The sequence below is a fragment of the Labeo rohita genome, unplaced genomic scaffold (assembly GCF_022985175.1).
Source record: "Labeo rohita strain BAU-BD-2019 unplaced genomic scaffold, IGBB_LRoh.1.0 scaffold_81, whole genome shotgun sequence".
Taxonomy (NCBI): Eukaryota; Metazoa; Chordata; class Actinopteri; order Cypriniformes; family Cyprinidae; genus Labeo; species Labeo rohita.
In genome coordinates, this window is record NW_026129755.1 from 271560 (window position 1) to 295882 (window position 24323).

The following is a 24323-nucleotide window of genomic DNA, read 5'->3' on the forward strand; positions in this document are numbered from 1 at the left end:
CGCCAAGTCATGGAAATCCAGTTCGCTGTGGTTTCGCGATTTACATTTACAGAACAAGCTGCAACATTTACAATTCAGTTGTTGTGAATTAGCAAAGCTAATTCAGTCTACGTGATAACGAGAGAAACGCGGCGTCAGCAGGAGATAACGGCTGAGAAATAAACCCTTTATTAGAGACGTCGAGAGCGCTTAGCGTCAAAATACATCAAACTGCAAATCGAACGAAGATGGGCGACCCGGGACGCTTTATTCTTCACACATTTGTGCAGCAGATGTGTCCAGCGCAGCAAATCACGGTTTGATTTTTGCCCAACAGCAAGATGGATCGCATGTTTTTATGACACTTCATACACGGACAGAAACAAACAGCCGTCCTCCGGGAGAAACAAAGCACATCGCCGAGACCTCGGCGTGGAACCGGCTCGCAGGAGGGACCTGTGCGTTTTGGTCAGTTGGGCCATGTTGAACTGAATTCCATGATATCTCAAAACTGAATTCATTAAGATAAATGAATGCTTGTCATATGCACTGTTATGCAAAGTTTATCCAGAGAAAGGACTACAAACAGCCAGCAGGCAAATATTACAGATGAATGCTTAATAAATTGAGCGAAGCAGAAATTGTGGTCACAATTAAAATACAATGTATTTATCATGCAGCCCCATGAGTACGAGTTTCCAGAGTTGATGGTGTTGTTTTCCCGTTTATCACTGTGAACCTGCTTTGACACAATCTGTACTGTATAAAGCGCTATAGGGTCAGTCCAAGAAAATCAAACTAATTTCAGAAACTTCCCCCGGATCAAATTTTTGATTTTGCTAATATTTTTTCCGAAGAAAGACAGACATGTATAGTCATGAAAGCCAAAACAGTAAATGTCACGGATGAATATTTACTGGGTAATCCACTATTTTGTAGAGGAAGGTCAAAATGACAATTTTCACCTGAGATTCAGGAAACGGCACTTTTCAAGTTTTTTCTCCCAAGTTTGCATGCCTGTAACTTAAGAAGCATTAAAGATATCTTAATTTTGGCATCTTCATTTTTAAGGCCTTGTATGGTTCAGTTCCAGAGATACTGGAATCTCAATATGGCTCCAGGAGTGAATTGTTACATTGTACACATTTTCAATGGTCAAAAACCAAATGTGGGTCAGTTTTCAAATATATGATACTTCTTTTCTTTTACAGAGTAATGTCTGAAGAACAAATAATGTTGAAACTAGAAATGTATTTTGTTTCCTTCTGTCAAAACCACTGCATTAAACACATTACCAATGTGACGACAGGCAGCAGGTCTAGTATATTAGACGTGGCAGAAACACTGCTGTTGTAACATCTCAGTACCAGAGTACGAGTATGTTTGACATTCTTAAGTGCAACTGCTTGCATGTCAGTAAGTATTGATTTGTTGTAATAGCCTTGCTCCCATACGGAAATAATGCCAAACATCACTCCTGTCTGCTTGGACAGGCACACTTCAGAGGGAAACATTATTAGACACACAAATAAAGCCAAAAATCACAATCTCTATCCTCTCTGCACTGGGTTTGTACGCTCATGGAGGAGATCAGACGGTCAAACTCTGCGACCAAACAGAGAGACTGAATGGCATGATGATGAGTTCAGGAAGCTAAAACACAGTCTAAAAGTGTCCACAGACACATATTGTGTCCAGCTGAGGTGAGAGGAAGACAGAGAGAGGGACGTCCCATTGACAGAGGGCCTCCAACATAAACACACAGGAGCCACTGCTGTGTTTATTTATGAACATGAATGAGTCTGTGCCAATACCACACACACACACACACACACAAACACACATGTTTGTTTTTGTGAATTGTGGGGACTTTCCATAGACTTCTATAGATTTTATACTGACCAGACGATATTGTCTATCCCCTAACCCAACCCTAACCCCAAACCTAGCCCTCACAGAAAACATGTTTGCAACGTTACACTTTCAGATAAACATCATTTACTATTTTTAATCATTTTTTAACATTGTGGGGACCGCAATTTCAGGTTTTACTATCCTTGTGGGGACATTTGGTCCCCACAATGTAGCAAAAACAAGTACACACACACACACACACACACACACACACACACACAAACAAACACATTACCACGCAATGCACTGACCATTTTCAGTGATTTTAGATCAAACAAAAACAACACATTTTAAAGATGCACTTGTTATCTGAGACCTGTTACCATTTGATCATAAAATGCCCATATGATCAGATATTAACTCAAAATAAAATGAATCCCATGTTAACAGTGGAAAAATTGAAACTGGTGTGAAAATGATTTTAGGCATCTTCACAAATATCATTAGATTTTGAGGAAGTCAAAGCATTTTCTTGAACCTGAGAAAGTTTGACCCTGATTTACAGTCCCTGAGATACAGAGTCTCATCTGACCCTCCGCCGCTCTGCAATACGAGCGATACGCTGATGACTTTATGGCTGCGCAAATCTCAAAGTGCCGTTTTCGCGGCTTCGCTTTCATGCTGAAGCCAAATGTGTCATTTTATGAGAGTTAGACTAGACTATGGGGAATTTACGCTCTACAATATTAAACCAGGTCTTAAGCGGCGGATCTAAGACAAATGGCTTGCGATAACCTGCCAGACACAAACATGACGGCTCGTTTTCACAGATAAAACCACTGTGCCATGATGTCAGCGCTGTATGAAATTTACTCAGAATGTGTGAAATAAGCACAATATAAAGCTGAATATAAAGCGCTTCAGGGTGACGGTGTCAGCACATCACAACAGAGTCCTTTCACAGCGAATCCACACATCACAGCTCTTCACAACCATGTGGCCTTTATTAGGCTTCCGTTTCCAGCCCGGCCATCCTGGCTCGGCCCGAAAGGGCCCATGGCGGCTGATGGCTGTTCCGCGGACAGGCTGGCACACAGAGAGCGGAGCGTCATTACTCAGCCGCTCAATAACCCTAAATCCACCATCTCAGAGCCATTTCCCACACCGGCAGCGGCCAGGGCCCGTCAGGCTTCCGAGCTGGCGGGACGCGCCGCAGACCCACCTGAGGGACCGCCGGCCCCAGATACGGCGGCCAGAACCCCTGACCGTGACTGCGGCCGTTTGGACTCGGCACAGGTGCCAGAGCGGAGGTGTGATTATATCACTGCATGAGCACTGGCCAGTTTTCTCAGGCTCGGCTTTAATAACGCAGGCAGAGCTAACGCCAACAGGACAGAGATTTATTAGGAAAGACCCCCTGCCCTGAACATCACGCTTTAATGCTGCTTACATGTACATCTGATGTTTTGAATGTGCAAAATGAAGAGCATTTTCTCCTTAAAACTGCACTGTACCAAACACACGTAACCAATCCCGTCAACCTGCAGGGCGGGGCTTGTCATCCACTGCTCATTGTTTCTATTTACAGCGTGTTTTTGCAGCGCTGAGCGACGCAGCCGATCACAGACAGATCTGTTGATTCCATCAAGGCGTTAGAATCCGCTCACCCCTCAAGTCACCGGAGTTTTGTTTGACGCTGAGTGATTCAAGCTTGCGAAACCTCCTGTTCATAACTAACAAAGTGGAGACACAATGTAGAGCTTCACTGAAATAACTTAACTTTGTGAGAATGTGATGAAGTAGGATGAGAGACAGCTTTTCACTGATTATAAGGGGAGTGCTCACACGTTGTGTGCTTTCTACGCTTAATCCATTCAGAATTAAATAAATTCACACAATAAATGTACCCATGGTGGTGTGTTTAACACTTCAGTTAACTGAGTGAGAGTGGAGCTGCTGTGATTGAGTGGAGGCGGGGCTCATTAGCATATTCATTGTCTGTGTATTCTTAATGAGGTAAGGGTGTAGAGTTTCATTCAAGTCATTTTAGGATAAAGACGTTATTTTCATGAGGGAAAAAAATGTTTAAATATGTCCTCATTAAAGATGGGCTTTAATAAATAAAATGAGTGAGGCGGACTTTTAAGAGTAATACTGTTGGATGGTTTGGTTCAAACTGCAGAGCTCAAATGTGAATACTATGAAAATGATTTCAAATCTGATCACAGACTGATTTGTGTCTGTATTTGGTTTCATCTAGTGATGACGGGTTAACCATCTTTAGATTCTCTTCTTCAGAGCCAGTGTTTTGCAAATAGTGTTAGTTTTATCAGCTATTTTTAATTTAGTCCTAGTCGGGTGTCAAATGTAACTTTTAATTTTTATCATATTCAGTCAACTTGTCCTGTTTTACTTTTAGTCAAGTTTTATTCGACTAAATGTCTGAGCATTTTAGTCTAGTTTTAGTCACCAACTTTCACCAACAAGCACAAATTAATAGAATACTGACTCATATGCGTGGTTTATTTGACCTCATCTAGTGTACAGATTTATAACAGCATATCAATTAGAGGCTAAATAAACACCAGAGACTTTAGATACACACTCACCCTGTCTGTTACGAAAAACCGGTACAACGAAAACCTACTCTCAGGTATTATAACAGAGAAATTCCTAAGAGTAATTCCAATTTCTCTTTTAAAACAATTGCAAAAAAAGACTTATTGCTGCACAGAGATTGCATCAGTAACGTGACAATCTGCAACCAAAATAGCAAATGAATGGTCGCCAGATTGCAAAAATCCCGACATCAAAGCTCCGATTGGGGGATTTGGGTTCTTGATGTCTGGCATCCGCAAACATGAATGCTCGCATAATAGAGTCTCGTACAGCGGTCCGAAATGTTTTCGCTCCACTTTTTTCAACAAAAATAAAAAGTTTTTGTCTTTTTAACTACATTTAAGTCTCGTCTTTATTTGTCAACAGTACTGCATGCTGACGTAGTCTCAGCTATCGTTTAATGACTTTATTATCGTCTCGTTTTAGTCAGGGGAAAAAACTTTGTGAATGAAAATTTTTCCACACAGATTTCGTTAACGAAATTAACATTATTCTCAAACAACTCAGATAAATCAATCACTCAAACAAATTCACGTATCAGGCGGTGCGTGAACGTGATTGACACGACGTGAGATCGTATTTATTTCTTAACGTGCGAAAACTTCTGACGAGAATTTTGGACTCAGTGTAGAAAGACCTTAAGTCTTGTTTTTTTCCCCAAAATGTCTTATTTTAAATGAACGTGGAACCGCTGAAGGTTTTTCAGACCGAATTCAGTGTTTTGGCACTGAACAAATATACACTGAACATTTATAAGTAGTTATTTTGGCAAGTCACTTGGTTCCTAAGCGTTTCATTCAAGTAATTTTTTGAGGACTGGAGCCGTGCCTGTGTGAGAGCTGGGTCAGATTGAGCCTGTGTGTGTGTGTGTGTGTGTGTGTGTGTGTGTGTGTGTGAGATAATCCTATTAAAACTGCCGGAGTGCTACAGCAGCACCTGCTTAGAAATTCCCAAGAAAACTCCTGCCACCCTATTAACACTGACAGCATGTGTCTATCTGCTCACTTCACTACAGAAAACTACAGAAGTGAGCTAAAAATGAACAAAACCCTGCTTTCTGAAATGTAAAAATGATGTATAAGCATACAAAGGAAGTGTGAATTAACATCAGGGCTTTAGGGTTAATCTGTACTAGCAATGGGCTACACAACTTTTTTTCACAACTTCAGACAAAATACATTTCACCAGCAAAACTGCAAAAATATGCTGAATATTTGATTTAACGCCCAGCCCTAGTCCAGAGTCATTACAATTAGCTGGAAACGTTTTAATCAGATGTCGCTTTGATGAAGACCGCTTAAGGAGAGACACTGCAGGTGGAAAAAAAAAAAAAAGATATCACTTACTTACCCAGCTGATTGATTACACTGATAATTGCAAACATTTTCTGCATTACAAGTTTTCTAAAACGTTAGGTTTAAATATGCAAATTAGGCATTATTTAGTAAAATATGTGATAATTTGCATACATTTCTAGTACAAAAATCTAAACACTGGATGAAGTCAGTTTCAAAGGTCTTGTTTAATTTTTTGACATATTAGAGTCAAATGTTTTTTCCCGAAGGAATATTGGGCATCTCGTTTTTGTCACTCCACAAACAACATTTTCACAATTTTTGAGAATTGTCAAGCTAACTATTTATGAACAAATCACTCTGTGAAAACCTTCAGTATATTGACAGGAACAATAATGTCAAGTCTGCTGTGTGTAAGTGCTGCTGAAATGGAGATTTATGGATCAACATAGGAGAAAACAACCTTTAAAAATATGGATTGTAATTAAAATCTATTGACACAAATAGATAAAGTGCTATAAAAGAAACAATGAACAGTGTCTTTTGGATGTTTTCTTTCCACTAGTCTGAAAAAAACACTTTATGAAAAACCAAAAAGCTCAAAATCTCAAACTTGATAGGTGCATGAAATTTGTTTTTCAAAATTTGCCCGCAGTGTCTCCCCCTTAAAAACAGACCAATTAAGAAAAAAAAGCTTTAATTTTTAGGTTTAAGACATACCGTCTAAAATACAACTGTCTTAAACATTAGCTAACAGTATGGAGGCTTTGAGCTTTGACCTACAGTAACTGAACCACACCTCAACACACACACACACACACGCGCACACACACACACACACACACACACACACACACAGCAGTTTGATATGGCAGAAGCTTCACTCACACGTAACGACTACTGAAGCTGTATTGTTTTGTTTTTGCTCGTCACTGAGAAACCAAAGAGCCCAATCTAGAGAAGCACTGCATGAGGAACAAAGTCAATAATCTGACAGTATAGTATTTGCCTTCGGATACGCGATAAGCTTTGATTGAGCGGTGCAAACGCGCTGGCGCCGCTCCACGCACTGACCGCCCTCAACCCACTCGGTGCCACGCTCTGATTGGCAGCCGGCCATTCGGCCACTAGATTCTGCGCCGCGATTGGTCGACGGGGGCCGTTTGGTTGCTGGGACACACACACACACACGGACACGGCAAAGTCTGCTGAGAACTTCAGCCCGCTCGTTTGGGTTTCTCGTAATCCCTGAAGGCTGGAACCTGCGTAACGAAGCATTTTAAATCACACCAAATCTGATTTGTTGAAAGCAAATTTGGGCAAGGTTCAAGTATGCGGCGCTCCGAGCTTCTTTTCGTATTTGCTTACAACGGCCTCCTGAACAGAGCTCAGAGAAACTCATATGATAGTCAGGATTAAAGTATCACTCTCACTGCTTCTGCAGCGTTCGGACGAATGTGAGAAAGCGCTCCTGAATCTACACTCATCTGTACGGCGCAGGGCATTGATCACACTGACAGTGTGAGAAACGGCGCACGCTTTTATAGCGCTGCTATTACTGTCACCCAATCACGATCCGGCCCACCTGCGTGACGAGCGCGTCGCTTCGCAGAGATCTGGCCGCGGACCAACCGAGAGTTTGGCACGGGCTGAGTTTCCACGTCTCCTGGATTTCACCAAACCGGCCGTTCCAGCCGCCTGTCAAGCCAAACAAACGCTTGTCCGAATGATTAACTGTGCATTGTACAAACTGTGAAACTGTAACCTTTGGCACCAACACGACCAACCCAAGTTCACATGACTTGAAAAGATTCCTGCAGAAGTTAGCGGCGGCCCTCGTTTGGCCCGGCAGAAGGTGGTCTTTATTGAGGCGGAGGTGGACGTTATCTCGGAGCGCGCCGGGGCTTTGATCTTCAAAGGCGGACGGTTTCTAATATGACGGTCAATAAGAGAGCGGAGTAATCTGACTCTGTAATGACACTGAAGTCCACGCAGGATCACACACACACACACGTGTGTCATCTCAGCAGAGTCACAGTGCCATCTAGTGCTCAGCGCTGGGATTACACCCACAACAGAGGAACGCAATCAAAACTGGGTCACTGGGGAAAAACTGTGATAAATATAATAGCCACAATAGAAAACTAAATGATTAACTACTGAAAGAGACGAGAAAACATTCCCATAACCTTTGATGTGACAGGCTGTGCGTCCAACCACACTCATTTGTCACTTGCTAGAAAGCAGTAAGAAATGAAACGGATGCCAACGTGAACAATGACAAGCCCTCACATGCCGTGAAACACAAGAACATGACCTAGATAGCACTAAATATGAGTTCACTTTCAACAAGGAAAATCTGAATACATGCACTCAAAATAACACATCATGGCATAAGTTTTACTTTATTTCAACAAGCAATGCATTTATTGAACTGAATGAGTTTAAATGCATTAACATGTTGTGTAACATTCAAGATGCAATTAGTTCAAATGTACAAGCTTGAAACAAACTAGAACACTGATTATAAATGTATAAACTTGGTCACTGTGCATTTAGAGCTGTGCTCTCAGGTTATTATTACGGTCACAGAAGTCTCATTCTAAATGACTTCCTTGTATGCATCATATTCATTTTATAGTATTCAAATACGTAAATCTGGACTAATATCAAATCAGGTCTGAATATGTTTGGAGTACAAGACATGTAGAAGCCAAACGCTCTAGCCATATGCCAGTAGTTTTCTGTAGTGTGGCCTGTGCACTTTATTTTAGTCTGATTTTAAGGATTCTTGTCACCATTTAATGTCCAGTGTAAAATCATCTGGAAAACCAGCTGAGAACCACTGCACTTACAACAAACTACATTTGGACAGCATTAGGATTCATGCGATACTGGGCAAAACATTACAGCAGTTTTCAGCAGGTGCTATCAGTGACTAACAACAGCAGAACAACAGAACTGCATCTGAACTTAATCAACATATGGATTAGACACAATACAGTCAGACTGCAGTGCTGACAATTTAACTAATATTCTCAATCAACTCTAAGTTTAATGCTGTACTTTAGGGGGAAAAATTTATACATATATATATATATATATATATGCCCTCCAAAAGTTTCTAAACACCCCTTGCAAAGTGTGGTTTTAGACAATATCAGCATAAATCCTTATCATTTTTTGGTGCAAATACATTAAAATATGTTGACATTATCACTGAAGAGCAGCAATAATAATTTACATTTTGATTACATAATAATGGCAATATACACATGTCAAAGTCAGACATGCCCCTTTGTCAGCTGTGATGTCTGGTTACTTTTTTAAACTTGGCCCAGGATTTTAAAAGATGTTTGGGTCAGCACACCTTAATAGCGTCAACAACTGATTGCCAATTAAGCTTAGAATACAATGAATTTAGGCCCAGATTATGTAGAGCTGTAATAGCTGCTAATGCTGGATATTTTGATGAACTGAAAATTTACATTTTTTCTATGTATAAACTGTTTATGTAATGAAATATGTTTTCGTAGTTTGTGTTACTCCTTATCAGTGCAAAATGATCACAAATTAAAAAGGATTCATGCCAATATTGTCCAAAACCACACTTTTCTAGGGCGTTTCCAAACGTTCGGAGGGCAGTATATATATATGCAAAACCAGCTAAAAGCCATCTGGGTCAAAAATGAGATAAAGATAGTGAGTGAATGCTCCTGACACATATTATACGTCCATCAAATACTTTTACTTCAAACACACAAAATTCCAGCCTCAGCCCAATCAGAAGTACCAGCACTTACACAGAAACCTATACAAAGTAGCCAAAGGGAAATGCTCATTTTAAAGAAATACATCAGGTGGATTTAGAGGCTTTTGCATCTGAGCTGAATATATATATATATATATAAAGAGTTCATATGAAACTCTGAAAGTGCCATCTGAAATTTTCATCTAAAATGAGGGTTTTTATCAGGTTCCTATGTGTAGATTCAGTAATTTTCCTCTAATGCCAATCTACAGGTCCTGTTCTGTGCAATTAAAGTGAAATAACTAAACATAAATAGAGGAGCCTGATAAAAATGCTCATTTTTGAAGAAAAAGCACTTAGAGGCATTTGCATCTGAAAAAATACAGAATTATATATTTTGTATTCTTTATATATATATTTTAATTTACATATTTTGGACATGAAAGTAGTTTGCATCTATGTGATGGTGTTGACTTGTATTGTCAGATGAGCAAGTGTACAAGTGCAAACACATTTATGAAAAGGGAACGAGGATCAAAAGTTCAATGAATACATCCAAACATGCTTAACAGATTATTCCAAATCATTTTTTGTGACATGAGGCAAAACTACTGAGAAAATCAAAAAGCTTTTAAATCTACATTAAATATATGGGAATTGGGTATTATATTATGAATCAATTTGGAAAGAAGAAAAAAATGGTTGTGTTTGTGAACAGCACTGGCAAACAGTGTCATAGTGCGCAATGTGTGATGCTTCAGACGTTTTGTTGATTTGTTTTTACTTTCATATAAAAACCTGGTTTATTTGGAAATTATAGTAGATTGTCAAGCTCAATGTATAATCCTGATGTGCAGCAGCTCACTGCGGATCTGACAGACACACACCAACACCTCACATCACACACTAATACAATCCAAAACACACACGCTTGGGCCCGAGAACAATCAAATCCAGTGAACACTGGTCAGAATAGACTAGACTAGGTTGACTGTGTGCTCGTGCTGACGGAGACACAGAGGTGAACACACACACCTGATACCGAAAATATCAGCCTGTGTTAAGCAACTAGTTAATATTGAGAACCGGCTCTCCAAATAAAGTGTTACTCCATATCAAATAAAGCCTCACGAATCTGTTTCTCTTTAGTTTTATTCAGCTAGAGCAGTGGATCTCAGCTGAGCTGAGCTGACCGAAGGCCAACATACTGAAATGAAACCCGAATGAAACAGCACTGACCAACCACCACACATGTGACCCACACAGCAGCCAATCACTTGAAGCATTTCACTGTCACCACATGCTATGAAATATCAGCTCAAAATCACATCATTAGCATGAGCGATGTACTGGCACACACAGCTGGGCAATCAGGGTTGTTAGTGAACAATCAGTTAATTACATGAATAACTACAGTTAGCTTCAGTTAGTTCAGGGGTGTTGATTCACCTGCACTGCTGCTGTGTCTCCAGCAGGCGGCAGCACAGAGAAGGCCCCTCTCTCTCTCTCTCTCTCATACACTGGTAAGATCTGATTTCTAGCTTTCTAGTATGTCTCCACCACTTCATTTTAATTTCTTCCAGATAGCGTATAGACTCAGGAACTCATTTTTCCTCCAAAAGCCACTACAGCTCCAGTCTACAACACAAGTCGTCGGCAGCCGGTCTCTGTGTGTTCACATGACAAATTGCAAAGTCCTCAGAGAGTGCTAGTTCCCAAAGCTCAGGCACTGTACCCACTTCACACTGAGATACCGCAGTACCGCACAGCGCCGGTCCTCACACGAGCCCAGCCCAAACAAGCTCTCATCTGCTCTTCTGCTCACCTGTCACAGACACAGCGCTCAATGGACTAGAGTTTGCAAGGCAGATGTTTGTGGGAGGCAATTCAGGGAGGCAGCAGAGAGAAACCAAAAGGGAAACAGGCGAGACGGAAATCAAATCAGAACCGATTCCTGAGCTCCGGTCTGAAGAAGTTCAAGGGAAAGTGAGGCGGTGACAGTTACACTAGCAGTCGAAAGAACTGTAATGCTTTTTAAAGACGTCCCCTCTTCTTTCACTAGAATTTTCATACACACTACACCATTCAAAAGCTTGGAGTCAGTATTATTATTTTTTTATTATTATTATTATTATTATTTTAAATAAATCATAGAAATGAACACTATTATTAAGCAAGGATGCTTTAAAATGATCCAAAGTGACGATGAAGACATTTATAATGTTACAAAAGATTTCTATTTCAGATAAATGCTGCTTATCAAAGAAATAAACTTTCTATTTATCAAAGAAACCTGAAAAATTCCACTTAGCTGTTTACAACATCATAATAATAATAATAATAATAAATAATAATTAATGTTATTCAAATCAGCATATTAGAATGATTTCTGAAGGATCATGTGACACTGAAGACTGGAGTAATGATGCTGAAAATTCAGCTGCGCATCACACAAATAAATTACATTTTACAATATATTCAAATAGAAAACGGTTACTTTAAATAGTAAATATATTCCACAATATTACTGCTTTTGCTGTACTCTAGATCAAACAAATGCAGGCTTGGTGAGCAGAAGAGACTTCTTTAAAAAAACAAAAACATTAAAAATCCTACTGTTTAAAACCTTTTGACTGGTAGTGTAATTACAGCATTATTCGGGATCTCTGTGCTGAGTTTGCTGATGTGTTCTTGTTCGTGTCTGTCCATGCGCATCAGTCGAAAACCGTCCACAGCACATTCATACAGCAGATTAGCGCCGCGTTTTGGCACTGCTTTTGTGTACACTGCAAAAAATGCTTTTCTTACTTTGATTTTTTTGTCTTGTTTCCAGCCAAAATATCTACAAATTCCTAAATCAAGAAGGATTTTCTAGACAAGCGAAAATGATTGTCTTGTTTTTAGAAAAAAATAGTCAAAATTAAGTGAGTTTTTTCTTGAAACAAGCAAAATAATCTGCCAATGGGGTAAGCAAAATAATCTTGTTTTCTGCTTGAAATAAGTTAATAACCCCACTGGCAGATTATTTTGCTTGTTCTAAGCAAAAACTCACTTAAATTTGATGTCTTTTTTCTGAAAACAAGACAATCATTTTTGCTCGTCTAGAAAATCCTTCTTGATTTAAGAATTTTTAGATATTTTGGCTGGAAACAAGACAAAAAATCTAAGTAAGAAAACCATTTTTTGCAGTGTAATATTACTTTTGTAGAGATTTACTTCAGCTCAAATGTGCTGTTCATGACTCGCCAGTAGAGGGCGCGCCATATCCAAAAAATACATTTACCCTCACTATGGAGCACAGATCTGTCTAATGCAAACACACTGACATCGAGTCTGTTTCAAAACCTAGCGAGCTAGACCGCGTTTTAGGCCCATCGTGTGGGAAAATTACAGATATTCACAGCAAAAACACTGATGCACGTTATTAAAACAAAAAAATACAAATTATTAAACTATTTTTGCACAAACTGTTAAAAGTGCTAATAATTTGGAAAACACTTACACACAGTTGGCTGTTAAAACTAAATGACAGATATTCCCAAATATTGACATTGTATCCTCCTAAATTTCAGACACATTCCAGCGGTCTTTTGCTGTCCAGAAACTGAGAGCATTGATAGATTAAATCATTTAACACGATTTAATTTGTGATTCTAGAAGTTTCAAGAACTGTACTTTGATAAAAAACAAGAGTTACTGAGGGATTAATACAAGAAATGATTTCAGTTTACATCTTGATTCAGTTTTTCTTAGCATTTTAATTTAGAGCTTCATTTCAGTGCTCGTTAATCAACAGTACAATACTGTAAATAAGACAGAGTTTAGGCCCAATGGCTAATGTTCATCTGTTGCTCCTTGCCAGATTTTAACAAGGCAAACTAAAATCTGAAACACAGTAAGTTATCACACATAAACATTTACAATTACATACAAAAACACTACTAAAGATAATAATGGCAGTATAAAACAAACGGAAAACTGCATTCTACACTTACAATTAGAGTTCGACTATTTTAATACATATTAATAATAAATTATGCATTTAAATACTTTTCAGAGGCTCCTTAGTTGAGAATCACTGCTCTGACACTGAAGATACTCTCAACGGCCACCAGGTGGCGCCAAAAAACCACCAAATAATTCAAGCGCTTCCAATCGGCGCAGCACACTCACTCTTCACAAACTCTGCTCATTACTGTCATACTCCTGCCAGACTGCAGAAAAACACTGAAACAAAAATCTGCTGAAAAGAGACAGTGACTGATTCAGAGCAGAAAAAAAGCAAAAGCTGAATAGTTTCAGAATAGTGAGAAAATTGCTTTTATTTTTCACATGACTTCATTTAAACAGAGAGGCTGCTGTCTGATTCACTACAGACTGACAGGTGTGATCAAGAGCGGCACAGAGACGACCGCACACTTCAGCAGAAATGGATGTTGAGAAATCAACTAAACCGCACTTCACATAACCACACAGGGACCTACATCTCTGAAAGCCACAATCACAAACCAGACGGTGAGCCCGACGCGTACGACGGACGCTGCAACACTGACTTGAGACGCCTCATTAATACAGACTCAGACCTGAAGTGTGTTTCTCATAAAAGAAGAGCAGTGCTGAGGCTCCAGGAACAGGGCTGAGAGCCAGTGAACCCGAATCAGAAACTGTTTGACAAGACTGTCAGCAGTTCTTAAACCCATAACAGATCGCTTAACACGTCCAGACAGAGAAAATCTCCCTTCAGAGACACACTCACATTCACACTCACTAGCCTCTGTCAGTCCTCTACAAAAGCTGCTGTCTTTCAGTGCAGGAATCGAGGCGGTTCGTGCTACACAGAAACGGTTTTGGTGTTTTGGAGTTCTCTGACCTTTCATCTGGCCATTTGGTTTTCTCAGCCTCTTCCACTCGTAGACACATTCCCACACACACACACACACACCTCTCTGAACAAAGCTTCCATTTTCCTAAGGAAGGGTCAGCAGGTCCTTCCATCAGACAGACGCTTGTTCTTGGTCTGCGGCGGGCCGATCCCAGACCCCCTCTCTCCGGCATCGCCACCCCAGAGACAAGCTGCCCATTGTTCCCGCGGCGCTAACAAACGACAGACCGACTCTAGAGCCGCGCTAAACACACACACGGAGAGACGCGGCGAGCGTACGCCGCACACAACTGGATCGTTCGCTGCACTGTCGCACACACGTACAGTGGAAAGCTCTCACACGGCCTTACGTGCTAACTAGATGATCGTTCTCACGTGTGCTTCAATCAGGTTCTTGTGTAAAACAGTGCAGATGCACAACACAGACGTGAGATCGGGGCCTGTAAACACACTCTCCAGTCACCTGCGTTAGGTTCCCGCCGCCGCCGTTCACACGCCCTCACGTCATGTGGCGGATTACTGAACCCGTCAGCGCTTATTTACACCTGAAATACACAGGTGAGGACAACTTCAGGATCCTGCTGTTGATGACAACTCACACACTCATCACCCATTTCATTCAATTCTGAAGAGCGAAGAAAGAGCAGCGGGCGACACTGGCTTCAAGAAAATGAAATATCAAATAAAAATGTGTAGAAGCTGCTAACTAGCCACTGCTATTTTGGTTGCTTTACATTTCCAAATGCATTAATAAAGTCATGCACTGCAGCACTTGACTCAGAGTCAGCGTTGCCAAGTCTGCGGTTTTCCCACGCAATTGGGCTACTTCAACACTATTGCCGCGGGTTGTTTTTGTTGTTTTTCACACCCGCAGGTTGAAGTGACCCCAGAAATGTGATATTTAGCCCCTGGAACGCAAATTTTACCAAAAAAAAAATGATTCGGCTACTTTACTAAAACCTGGCAACCCTGCCTTATATAGTTGTTTGTTTTTGTGTTATGGTCAGTTTTAGTGTCATGGTTTGAAGAGAATGTTGCTAATCTAGTTCAACATATGTGACCCTGAACCACAGAATCTGTCGTAAGTATCACGGGTATATTTGTAGCAGTAGCCAACAATACACTGTATGGATCAAAATGATCGATTTTTCTTTTATGCCAAAACTTAATTTTTGATTAGTAATATGCATTGCTAAGAACTTCATTTGCACAACTTCAAAGGTGATTTTCTCAATATCTTGATTTTTTTTTGCAGATTTTCAAATAGTTGTATCCATATATCAATGGAAAGCGTATTTATTCAGATGATCTCATTTTCAAAAAACTGACCCTTATGACTGGTTTTGTGAGCCCAGATTATAAATATGTATTAGTGCTATCAAGGCATTAAAATTTTAATATAAGCAGTTACACTATGTGGAAATTAATTAATCTAATCTAAATTAACAGCACATTAAATTTGGTTGAGAAATCACCCCCAAAAGCATTTGAAGAAATGTTTTTAGTTAAATTAGAAATGCATCACAAATACATATATTTTTGTATTTATTTAGAAACATTTTTTTTTTTTATTAAATCATTCCCTGAACCATGAGGTGGCAGTAAAAGTCATTCACTCGTTCATTCATTCATTCAATAATGACATTCATTCATTCAGGAATGAAGTAAATGACTGTCTGTATGATCACTGAATCACTGACTCGCCCATTTCATTCAAAATACAGATTCATCATTTAGTGCCTTAACCAATTTTAACACGCTAAATAATGAAATCAACACAAACATATATGTGAGCCCGGACCAAAAACAAGTCATAAGGGTCAAATTTTCAAAATTAAGATTTTTGCATCATGAGTGAATGCATTAAAATCAAAATATTGAGAAAATCACCTTTAAAGTTGTCCACATGAAGTTCTTAGCAATGCATATTACTAATCAGAAATTAAGTTGAGATATATTTACAGTAGAAAATGTACAAAATATCTTCATGGAACATGATCTTTACTTCATATCCTAATGATTTTTGGCCTGAAAGAACAATCATTCATTTTGATCCATACAATGTATTTTTGGCTACTGTGATACTTAAGACTCCAGGATCGCATATATATTTTCAGGCTAACTAACACCCAGTTTGACAGCTCACACATTGAAATGTAACCAGTGCTTTAAGAAAGTGTGGTTTAAACAAGTGTGGTGATTTTAACTGAGCGTGAACGTTTATATATTTCCTGACAGACGCAGACTGCGGCGCACACACACACACACACACACAGGCTGCAGCCCGTCTGACCGCGCATGTACGTTTCTCTTGTGGTTTACCGCAGATGTGTTAGATGACAGCGCAGTAAACACCTGCAGCGCTACCGGCGAACAAGCACACCTCCGCTCAGCCCCGTTTACGACAGGAACGCAACTGGATAGTCAACACCGGGGTGACCGCCGGGTCAAACTAACCGGTTCAAGGGTCGACGGTTGAAAATGTGCGAGAAGGGTCGAGCGCTTCTGAGCGCAACACAAACACGTGCCTCCCGCTCCTCGTTTAAGATAACAGGATGAGGAAGAGGAGAGGGGTCTGGGGTGAAGAGAAGACCCTGGTGTTTAGTCAAGGGCCCCCGGCCGACACAAAGCGTTTCTTTGTCCTTCTCGGGACGGACGGAGAGGCATTCCTGTGCGTCGGGGGCTCGACCGACTTTATTGACACTTCAGCCTCTTTTGTGCGGGAGCGTCCCGCCGTCAATGCTGGCCGTGAGAGTCACTTGCCGTTGGACATAGGGACCCTCTCCAGAGGAGAAAGGAGGTCTTGTTTGGGGAGGACGTGTTGGAGAGAGGGGGGGGCGCGGGTATAGTGGATCTCTGTCCGGGGCTCAACAATAGAGGCGATTCTGCTCGGGACCGAGAGCCACCGTGTCTAAACACAGAAACACACTCACGCTCGACGTAACGGAGGAACGAGGAGATGCTGCGGGACATCTAGAGCCCAAAGACGGGTCACACATTCAACCCACAGCTGGTTCTGTGTCTAATCACAGCATCAGTATGATGAGAGCTGACACTGCCCGTACAACACCTTCAAACACTTCGCTGCTTTAAAACAAGTCCCGCACACAGCAGAGCTGCTCAACCACTGGACATCAACACTGATAAACAAACTAACACACATAATCACATCAATCAGAACAACTATGAATGACAAGGGCACACGAGTGACTTCAACAGCTTATAATGACCTGCATTAATAACTATAAGAAATGGTCAACAAACCATACACGTCCAGATGTGATTACACATCATTTTTAACGAACTGTACTACAGGATCATGTTGGTTTTTAGCGGAGAGACTGAAGACTGAAGATCGACACTGTCAATATTAGGCTACACGTGAATACAGTGAGGGAAAAGTAAAGTTGACTTTACCACAGCATCATTTGTGTCTGCTGAGGAGTTTCTGCTTCTTCTGTGAATCCTTCATCTTGAAAGCGAGTTTATTCCACACGTTCAGTTACTCCAGAAGTCACATACAGTAACACATCCACCGGATCGAGGCGCAGATGATCCGGAGCCGTTAACATCCACACACACACTGAGACACCGATCCACAGACTCACCGGTCGATCTGCTCGTGTCAGGCTGTACAAACACACACACACACACACACACACCTGCTGCTGAGGCGAGAGACTCGACCGAACACACGCTCGCGCTGACTGTGTGTGTGTGCGTATGTGTGTGTGAGCAGTGAGAGTGTGACTGACTGTCAGCGGCGACCGCAGCGCTCGCTCTCACGCACACAAACATCACGTGACACACACGCGCCGCGCTGCACTCTGGGAAATGTAGTCCGTTTAGTTTGCATGGCTCCGCTGTATCCAAACTCTTCTTTTTTACGTACCGAGTGCTGTGTTCACGTGAATCAGTCGTCTTTTTGATTACACCGAGACGTGTACTCCATTAAATTACACTGTTTTCTTTGTGAAAATTCCACCACCTTCTACACAAAAGCGTCGGTGGCGTCCAGTCTTTCATTTCTCCCGTTTTTAATTAAAAACAGCAATTAAACGTTCGAAAAGCTGAAGTTGACTACAACTGGCTAACTGGAGTCATACTGTTGTGTTTTCTGAGGAGTGTAAAGTGCAGTTGTGGTGCAGTAATCGCACTCATCTGTGCTGCCTTCAGTGTAACAGCTCAGCTTAAAATCTGTCAGTTTATCACAAAACACTAGTTATAAACGCGTTTCCTCTTCATTTGAACTTTATAGCGCGATATAAAGGAATATCAGAACAAATAAAAAACAGCATAGCCTAATCTAATTTGCATGTGCCATAGAATATACTCTCAAAATATTTTCACTTTAATCTCATAACTGCTACAAATTAATTCTCATAATTTCAACTTTATTCTCAAAACCTTTTGACTTTATTCTTAAAACATTTTATTTTTACAATTTTGACTGTATTCTGGAAACATTTTGACTTTATTCTTGTACTATCAACTTTATTATCATAATTTTTCAAAATATTACAACTTAATTCTCATTATTTTGACTTAGTTGAAATATTTCATCTTTATTCTCAAAATATTTTGACTTTGTTTTTGTAATTTTTAATTTATTCTCAAAATATTTGGATTTTATTCTTATATTTTGACTTTATTATTGAAATTTCAATTTAAAATATTTTTATAATTCTTTTTTTTTGTCAAAATGTTTAGTGTTTATTCTCAAAATATTTCGACTTTTTTTCCTTTTCCTTTGACTTTTATTCTTGTAATATTCTAACTTTATTTTCATAATTACAACTTTATTCATGAAATATTTCGACTTTATTCTTGTTATATTTCGACTTAATTCTTGAAATATTTCGACTTTATTTTTGTAGTATTTTGACTTTATTCTTGTAATTTCTTTATTCTCATAATTTCAACTTTATTCTCAAAATAACACTTTATTCCCATAATTTTGACTTTGTTAAAATATTTTGTCTTTATTCTCAAAATATTTCAACTTTATTCTTATAATATTTAGACTTTTTTGGAAATTTGACTTTATTCTCATAATTTTGACTTTGTCAAACTATTTAGTCTTTATCCTCAAAATATTTTGACTTAATTCTTGACATATTTCGACTTTATTTTCATAGTAGTTTGACTATGATAGTATATTGACATATAATTTATGCTTGTAATTTCTTTATTCTTGTAATTTTAACTTTATTTTCAAAATATTACTTTATTCTCATAATTTTGACTTTACTGTCGAAATATTTCAACTTTATTCTTGTAATTTTGGCTTTATTCTTAAAATATTATGACTTTAATCTCGTAATCTAGATTTTTTTTTATGTGGCACTAAATGTGTCGTACATCCATGTCCAGCTATTTTTAGCTGCACAAAACAGCTGGTTTTGCTGCTTGATTTGCAAATTGAAAAAAAAAAAAAAACGGAAACCAAACCAGATTGCCAGACCTGCTCCTGACCCTTCATACTCCACAAAACCAGTCATGAGCAGCATGGGTACATTGTTGGAAAAACAATATATATGGGTCAAAATGTTTGATTTTTCTTTTAGGCCAAAAATCATTAGGAAATTAAGTAAAGATCATGTTGCAAGAAGATATTTAGTAAATTTCCTACTGTAAATATATCAAAACATAATGTTTGATTAGTAATATGCATTGCTAAGAACTTCATTTGGACAACTTTAAAGCCCTTTTATTTAGATTTTTCTGTATTTGCCCTTTGAATTGCCACTGTGTATGAAATGTGCACTTACTTTGCCTTATTATTATTACTGATGTAAGTGCATAGTAGTTCAACACCTAAAAGTTGCACATTTATTTGTTTTGCACAGCTTAATTATGAGCGCTATCACACAAGCAAACGGGCATATTCAAAATGACAGTATGAAAGTCCATCCAAACTGCTTCTGAGCATGAATATGATATTGCTTTAAAGCTGCACCGATACTTGGGCATTTGTTTTTAGGACACGTCATGTGCCATAATATGTTCTACTATTTACTGCCAATCACAACAGACTTGTCGAACCTCAGCACACCCGTTCATCACAACTCCACCTGCGCTGAAGACTGTATGGTGTATTCGTCGTGTTTAACGTGAGCAGCAGTTCACCAGAATAAGAACCTCGCAATATGCGCGTGACCCCGTTACTGTGAATTGTGCAAAGGCGTCCGTTTGAGCATCTTCTGGGATGCTGGGGCAGTTTCTGGAGAATGTGTTAATGACAGCATCGCGTGTGAGCAGCCGAGCGTGAGTAAGATAAGATCTGCTGTCGTCACACCGCACAAGGAGTGAATCATGCTTTCATGTTCTTCCGTCAGCTCCAGACATGCTTTCATTTCCCTCCCACCTCCACAATCAAACGCTAAACCGAGGAGTGGATTTAGGAATAAGAATTGATCACTTATGAAAATCATTCACTACCGATAGTGCCTACTTAAAATGCACTCCAATTATTTACACTGAACGTGCATTTATTGACAAGACTGTACATTTCAGATCACTACAGTAGGATAAATGAGATCTTCTGTTAAGTGCCCAATAAGGCAGTCGTCAGACAATGCTAATAATGTGATTTATTAAGTGCACTTTGTCCATAAATAAGACACATAAGCTGGGATGATTTTAGAGTCACTGTGCCCATAATCGCAATGTTGCACTGGATAACGGCTAAACGACTAGTAGTGGTGCTGTGCAACCAGCTGAAGGTGAATCGGTTCCCCGATCCACTACCCGCTTTAATAGCGACACGTCTTCTGGCGGGCGTCCAGCTGGAGCCGGCGGTACCTGAGCCGCACGTCAATTACAGGCAGGCGCGCTCTTTCTGGAGGAGCCGCTGCAGGTTTGCGTGACTAGAGCCCTGAACGAAAACACAAAGACATTGTGTTCAGTCAAACCCCCTTTATGGTAACTCGACGGCATTCCTGTCTCGCATTCCTGAGTCACCGGCGCTCTGAAGTTTCTCTTTTTTTCCCTCGGCTTTTCTGTAAAGGAGAGTGATGCACACTACACGACATTCAATAGCCCTCAAACCTGCAGCAGGACAACAAATACACACATCATTATCAATGAATATATAACTACGTTAATTGTTTTAATAAAAGGACTGTCATATGCTGTTATTGTCACTGGTGGACACTGTTATCAGTTACACATGATTTATATAATAAATAAGTATAAGAACTAGGTGGAGTACAACATGTTTTATACTCATCTAGCCAACAAATATTCCCAGCAGAAAAGCCTCTGTTTGCTGTCTAATAAAAGTGTTTTATTCTGACAAGCTGCAGAAAGGACAAAAATGGGCCTTAAAAGTGTCTTAATTTTTAATCATTTTAAATCTTCTCCTCTGGTGTAGATCTGAAGTCTTATTAGAAGTGGTGTTTTCATACTTGAAGAGGTTGTGATTGGTCTTTCTTGAGAGATTCGACGAAAGGGAAGATCATTTGTAAAAACAGCCGCATATAAATTGATCTACCGGTTATTGTATGACTTCAGAAGACCGGAAATACAGCAAAAACACTACTTTCACAGTACTTTTTTGTCTTTCTTATGTCGCCCCGGACACCGTGTTGGGGAAAGTTACTTTACGTTACATTACGAGATTATGTGTTACTTTGTTACTTCTTATGGAAAGTAATGCATTATCACTTTTTGTCACCTTGGCTGGGCTTGCTTATTTGAAGAAAAAAACACTTTAGTACAGGGAACAATTTTCACTATGAACTAGTTGCTTATTAGCATGTCTATTATTAACATATTGGCTGTTCATTAGTATTTATAAAGCACATATTCTGCATGGCCATATTCTACATCCCTCAATCCTGCCCGATCACTGAACTTAACAACTACCTTACTATTATTATGCAGTAATTAAGCAAAAGTCATAGTTAATAGACCTTAAAATAGAATCGGAGCTTAAAATAAAGTTGATTAATGTATTGAAAGTAATGTGTTACTTTACTAGTTACTTGAAAAAGTAATCTGATTACATAACTTGCGTTAGTTGTACACTGCCTGTACATGACACGTGGAAAACAGATATTTGGTCACACTTTAGTTTGGGGAACAATTCTCTCTATCAACTATGACTTTTGCCTTAATAAATGTCTAATTTGCTGATTATTAATAGTTAGTGAGATTGATGTTTAGTTGAGGCATTCATTTTGGGTGGCTTGTTTTCTACACATTTTCACAATTAAAACAGAGGTGTTAATTATTGGACCTAAAACCTCAGCGTGTAATAACCTACAACACTGTCTAATACTTGATGGCTGTTCTGTCAATTCTTCGTCATCAGTTAGGAACCTAGGTGTGCTATTTGATGGTAATCTTTCCTTTGAAAACCACATCTCTAGTATTTGCAAAACTGCATTTTTCCATCTCAAAAATATATCTAAACTACGACCTATGCTCTCAATGTCAAATGCTGAAACATTAATTCATGCGTTTATGATCTCACGGTTAGATTATTGTAATGCTTTATTGGGTGGTTGTTCTGCTCGCTTAATAAACAAACTCCAGCTGGTCCAAAATGCAGCAGCTAGAGTTCTTACTAGAACCAGAAAGTATGATCATATTAGCCCGGTTCTGTCTACACTGCACTGGCTCCCTATTAAACATCGTATAGATTTTAAAATCTTGCTAATTACTTACAAAGCCCTGAATGGTTTAGCTCCTCAGTACCTGAGCGAGCTCTTATCGCATTATAGTCCCTCACGTCTGCTGCATTCTCAAAACTCTGGCAATTTGATAATACCGAGAATATCAAAATCAACCACGGGTGGCAGATCTTTTTCTTATTTAGCACCCAAACTCTGGAACAATCTACCCTACAATGTTCGGGACGCAGACACACTCTGTCAGTTTAAATCTAGATTAAAGACCCATCTCTTTAACCTTGCTTACACATAACAAATCCACATTCTTATAATTCAAATCTGTTAAAGGATTGTTAGGCTGCACTAATTAGGTCAACCGGAACCGGGAACACTTCCCATAACACCCGATGTACTCAGTGCATCGTCAGAAGAATGGCATCTACGCTAATATTAGTCTGTTTCTCTCTTATTCCAAGGTCACATTAATCACCAGATCCAGTCCGTATCCAGATCAGATGGTCACTGCAGTCCCCCGGATCCAGTCCGAACCCAGCCCAGACGGTGGATCAGCACCTAGAGACGACCTCTACAGCCCTGAATGTCAGCGGAGTCCACATCAACTAGATGAGCCCCAGAGACGGATCCCCAGTGAAGACCTCGTCACCTAGACGGCTGTCGGCACAAGACCACGGGACCTGGTGAGTCCTCTGTGTCTGGCCAGAGGAGAACTGCCCCCCCGACTGAGCCTGGTTTCTCACAAGGTTTTTTTTCTCCATTGGTCACCGATGGAGTTTTGGTTCCTTGCCGCTGTCGCCTCTGGCTTGCTTAGTTGGGGACACTTTATCTTCACTTTATCTTCACACAATATTGTATTTTATTTTATTGTTTTTGATTAACTACCTCTACCTGAAAATTGAGTGTTTACTGTTGCCCTTTGCATTGTTGATGTACTGTTTCCTATTTAATACTGTACAGCCACCTTGTCACAATTGTGTATTGTTAAAGGCGCTATATAAATAAAGGTGATTTGATTTCTGCATTGCTGGTAAAAATGTCATGGACATGAAATACTGTGTGGAAACTGACATACTTTGTGACATATTATATTAGCTTTATGATTATTATGCACCCATCTTTAATGAACTCACATATACTGAGGGAACATAATGTTTTCAGCAGCAGCACTTAAATATGAGACCCTGTACCACAAAACTAGTTAAAATCACCACACTTTTTTAAACCACACTTTCTTAAAGCCCTGGTTACCTTCCAATGTGTGTCGTCAAACTGGGTGTTATGTAGGCAGCCAATATATTTGTGAAACT

General features: G+C 39.6%; 1 long non-coding RNA gene across 1 annotated transcript in view; it reads right to left on the reverse strand.

Annotated features, from left to right (window-relative positions):
- LOC127162028 (uncharacterized) overlaps positions 1–18431 on the reverse strand; it is a 59354-nt gene extending 40923 nt beyond the window's left edge. The window contains exon 1 of the long non-coding RNA XR_007827248.1: positions 17798–18431. This is a non-coding gene — a long non-coding RNA (uncharacterized LOC127162028). The remainder of the gene's footprint in view (positions 1–17797) is intronic.
- Positions 18432–24323: the final 5892 nt, after the last annotated feature.